Source organism: Coturnix japonica, chromosome 3 (assembly GCF_054131305.1).
Source record: "Coturnix japonica strain WE chromosome 3, WE-NBRP24, whole genome shotgun sequence".
In the NCBI taxonomy this organism is placed as follows: domain Eukaryota; kingdom Metazoa; phylum Chordata; class Aves; order Galliformes; family Phasianidae; genus Coturnix; species Coturnix japonica.
In genome coordinates this window covers 7,342,054-7,347,171 of record NC_140665.1, presented here as the reverse complement: position 1 = coordinate 7,347,171, position 5,118 = coordinate 7,342,054, and positions in this window count along the sequence as shown.

The following is a 5,118-nucleotide window of genomic DNA, read 5'->3' as shown; positions in this document are numbered from 1 at the left end:
GTAGGTGCAGAGCAGAATAAAGTATCCGCAGCACGGGTAGGGTGTGTTCACCCACAGCCCACTGGGGATGGGTTCTGGGTTTATGGGACTATAGCTTGCCTTTGTTTTTGTTCTCCTGCGTTATGCTGCTGGGGAGGGATGGGGAGGAGGGGAAGGAGGTGTGGGGATGTGCCAATGAAGGTGGGCACAGGGAGCTGCTGGGAAGCTCATCTTTTCCTTCCCCCCTCCCCGGTTTCCCAACACAGGGCAGCTCATGCCCAGAGTGAACCAGAGAGAACCGAACTGTGCCTTGAAAAGGGACTGAAGGATTCAGACTGGCATAGTCTGGGGGCTGAAAGGAACTTTAACCACCCAGTATGGCAGAGCCCAAATCCTGCCCACAGCCGGGCGGGATGGATGAAACGCACCTCGGCTGGGAAGCAAGAGAGGATGACTTTCTGAATAGTTTCCATCTGATGCTTCAGCTGGCTGATGAGGCTGGGGATGGGTGTTCGGACCTCTGTGTTGGAGGCTTTCATTACAGAGTAATCCTTCACTGACAGCATTTTCCCAGTTCCCAAGGCCAGGGTGAACAGGTTTCCTCTCTTCAGGATGCACTGAGGCACAGAGGACTGGCACAGGGACATGTAGGAGCATCTCTGTTCTGCTTGCAAAGTGGTGCCCATCCTCCCAAGTGTTTCTGGCCTGCCCCAAGGGCCAGGATTGGAGCTGGGAGGCTTATATGTCTCATAGCCTTAGCTGGATGCAGATCGCTCTTTCAGCCCCAGAAAAGTTTCAGGTTGGCTCCGCTGTGCCTGGACTGGGCTGGAAACCTCTGGCCAGCATTTGAGCTGACTAAAGGAGATTTTTCCCTCTCCCAGAGCAGCAACTGTAACATCCTGCAGCCTGGAATGTGCAGTGTGAAGCTCTTCTGGCCCTGGTAAATACAACTTCTCACTGGGATAATAACATTTTAGAGCTCAAGAAATAGCTAGGTTTGCCTCTGCTCCCCTACAGACACTGAAGGCAAGCAGTCCCCATGCAGCTGGCTCCAGACTTGCTCTGCATGCCCTGGGAGAGCCCCAAAGCCACCGTTCTACCCCTCAAAGGGCCGATGAGAGCCCTCCCCTGCTCAGGAAGGGCACTAATCCCTTAATCTAAATGTATAGCGAGATTCCTGGAATATCTACCAGACCAAAAATGTACATAGAAGGACAGAGGAACCCAGGGGATTTTTTTTTTTTCCCTTCCCCACAGAAAAAAACAACAAACATCAAGACTTCACGTTTGCTGTGGCCCTGGACCTCTTGAACATTTTATCCTGTGACCTGTACCGATCTCCTTCCCCTTTTAGGGAGAGAATGATAGCAGCGTTAAATGGAGGACGATCCTTTTCACGTAGGTCTGCCATGCACTGCACTGCACTGAGGCCTGAAGAGATGACCTGATGCTTGTAGCACTGGCCTTCCTGAATCACTCTCCCACCTGGCTCGTAGTAGAGCCAGATGAACAACCTGGAGCCCACACTGTCTGCCCGTGCACATCCAAGCCCATCCCAAAAGCTGCTGGATGGAGAAGGAAGTAGCACCTCGTTCCAACTGCTTCCCACATGGCTGCAGACCATCCTGACAATCCATCAGCTGCAGTAGGCATGGTAGGTGTATCCCAGCAAGGAGGGATTGAGTACTTTCCTCCCGGGACACATGAGAATAGGGTGGTGGACAGCCACTGCAGGCATCCCTCTCACTCTCTCAAGTGTCTGTGTAGCCACACAGGACATCCCAATCACAGACTGCTCAGGAAAGGGGTCTTAAGGCAAATCCGGGCAACCCAACGAATGGCCAAACTTTATAGGTGCCATCACACCAAAGAGACCCTCAGCCTAATGAGAGAGATCCCCGCAAGCCCGAGGTGACAATTCTCTTGCTAAATGCAGAAGAGATTATTAACACAGCTATTACAAATGGCAGGCTAAAATCTGGACTGTATTACAGCTGTGCCATGCCAGCACCACCAAGCAGGCCAGCCTGGTGCTCAGTGCATACATTAACACTGCCCTGTCCCCTCCCACAGATTTATATCACGGTTTGAGCCCTTGCTAAAGCAAAAGCCCAAGCACACATTCCACAACACTTATTAATTCTGCTACAGGCCTTAATGAAGAGCTGAACCGTGACATTTTTATTTGTTATGGTTGCTAGGTATGTTGCTAAGCCATACACACCATACCCCAGATCCCAGTATATCTGTAATATCTGAGAGAGAGTACTGGGGAATTTGTTGATCTGATATTGCCAAATTTAGTTACACTTTGAAAACGCTGAAAAAAAAAAAAAGAAGCAAAAAATCAGAGCCATTCACAAGCTTCTCACAGGCATACCTTTCTCCTTGACAACGCAAACACACGTAAGGATATTTAACTAAACAGCCTTCCCCTCTCGGTACTGACACATATTTCTGTTTGCTTTAAATTAATGTTGTGGGTACAACTATGCCCAAAGAAGCACACGCGGCTCTATTGCAAACCCCCACGGTGAATGAGTCGTCCCCAAAAGCAGGGAGCAGACCCAGTGCTGTATCCCCATAGAGAAACACCCCAGCAGGGGCTCAGCCACCACCATATACCAGGGATCTCTCTCACTGCACAAACCCCACAAAGTCCATACACCCCCACACATACTATATGAAAAGCAGGGCTTTTATTCTGAATTTGAGATGGTGGAGATGGGTTTTTTTCTTCCTATTGCCTAGGGAGATGGTGCTGGCATCCAGCACATGGAGATGCTCGCATACTGAGGACACTAATTAGCCATAATAGCCCCTACCAGCAGCCCTACCCCTTCCCATGCTCCCTTTAGCTCCATTTCAGTCCCTGCTGGAGATGCTCTGTGGCAGTTCTAGCTTCACCTTAGAGCTGCTTCGTTTCCATGAATGTGTGTGTTGATCTGGATGTTTGGTTGAACCAGTCCATGTTCTCTCTGCCCTGCTTGCTTAGCCAGGCACGTGGCATCAGATCAGCAGGGATCCTAAGCTCCTGGTATCTGGGGCCATAGATGTGCAAACCCAAGGAGGTGGCTTTTCAGTAGCCTGGTGCAAAGCCAGACTCCTTGACTGTGTTAAAGCCAGAGGCTGGATATGGGGGAAGTCTAGAGACAGGAGTTCTCCCACCCATGCTGTCCAAGGGATTAAGGAGAGCTACTTCCCATGTATTCTATATGGAACAGCATTACCTGTAGCCCCATGCAGTAGCACCTTTCCTCTCTGCCTAGCAGACCCAGAGGTAAGAAGTCACCTCAGGCTTCTGGATGCCAAAGGGGTAGGAGAGAAAGATCCTCTGTGCAGTGCCAAGGAGCAAAGAGCTGCAGCACGAGTCAGGCTGTTGCACAAATGGAGCTCTAGTGGGATAATGGGAATGCTTCTTCCATGGGAAACGCTTTGTTCTGCAGACTACGCTTCAGCAGCGCAGAGCAAAGCAGGCAGGCTTTGTTAGCTTCACTCTGCACTCGACTGTTTCTTGTCTGACTTATAACAAGCCCTGGTTGCATGGCATTTTAGGCATAGGCAACACTCAAAGGCGCTTTTTGTGTGTGAGTGTAAGGGGGAAAACGTCCTATATTGGAGCAAAGCAAATGCAGGAGCACCCCTCCCAAATGGGGACCGATGTGGGTGTTCTCATGTTTTATTTTTGTGTTAGGATTGTTGGCACTGGAAAAAGAGAGTCATATGTCCTGAAAAGCCCTGTAAGCCAGGGAGAATAGCCTGTAAAGGAAAATAAGGTGATGTAACTTGCTTGGGGTCTTTCCAAAACATCATGACAAAGTCCCTCAAAAGACAATGTGAAATGAAATAGCATGAAAATGGTTAGAGAATAACAAACGTTGCTCGCTCTGTGAACTGCTGAGAGTCAGCAGAGCCGGGGCAGCAATGAATGACCAGCAGTCTGGCAGGTGGGATCGTCTCCATCCTGCTTCCAAGTGTTGTTGTTGTAAATAGATACATGGAGTTAATGGAAGAAACGACGAGCAACGAAACGACAACACTTTGCAGCTGATGCCATTTGTTTGGGTTGGACGAGACTTCGAGGTGCAGCAGTGCAGGAGAGGATGAAACTCACTGAAAACACAAAACGATTCACACAGAAAGAGATGCTAAGAGGAACAAGAGCAGCATCAGAACGCAACCAGCTGTCACTGAATCACAGAATGACCCGGGTTGGAAGGGACCTCAAGGATCATGTAGTTCCAACCCCCTGCCTGGCAGGGCCACCAAACATACACCTTTAGTCACCTCCAACAGCAAGGACTGCTCAGGGGGGACCTGCCCCACACAACCCCTGAGATAAGAGTACAAAATGAGATGCCCCTTGCTGGGTTAAAGGGCTCTGTTTGCTGTTTGCTGCCCTATAGGCTTCAATAGGGCTCCTCAGTGTGAGGAATCCCACCTGCACCTCAGGGATCTCTCTGTGGAGACGCTTCCCATCAGGTCGGTTTCCTGAGGTAAATGACCCCATGAATTGCACGTAGCTGACCTGACTGCTCACTGCCTGTGTCTTTTTAATGCCCAAAGTGCTGTTTTTAATGGTAACAAAGATGGCGTGTTTCTGTCAGGATGAGCACCCACAGCTTTTATTACAAACATGGGACGCTTTTTAAATGAGCAGGACCGCCTCAGAGATGCGGGGCAGCAGCAACACGGGACTCTGCGGAGTGAGGCGCCGCGTTACAGCACACAGACGGCTGCAGCTCTGTAATAACCAGCGCAGCGCAGCCCCGCCTCCCTCACAGCCCGCGGGCAGCGAGAGGCGCCGCTCAGTTCTCGCGAGAGGACGCGATGGCGGAAGTCGGCCGCGAGACGCGCGGCCCGGAAGCGCCGTGACGGGCGGCGGCCGCCATGGCGGGCGGCGGGGCGCGCACGTGACGCCACAGCCCGCACTTGGCGCGGCGGGGCCCCGCCCCCGCCCTGTCAGGCAGGAGGGGCAGGAGCCCGCCCGCTCGCGCCACGTCACGGCCGCGTGACGAGCGGCTCGGCCCCGCCAATGGGCTTCGCGCTCGACGCGGTGACGCGCCGCCCCGGCGGCCAATGGGCGGGCGCGGGGGGCGGGCCGGCGGCGGCGGCCGGAGGAGGAGCCGCATCGCGGGC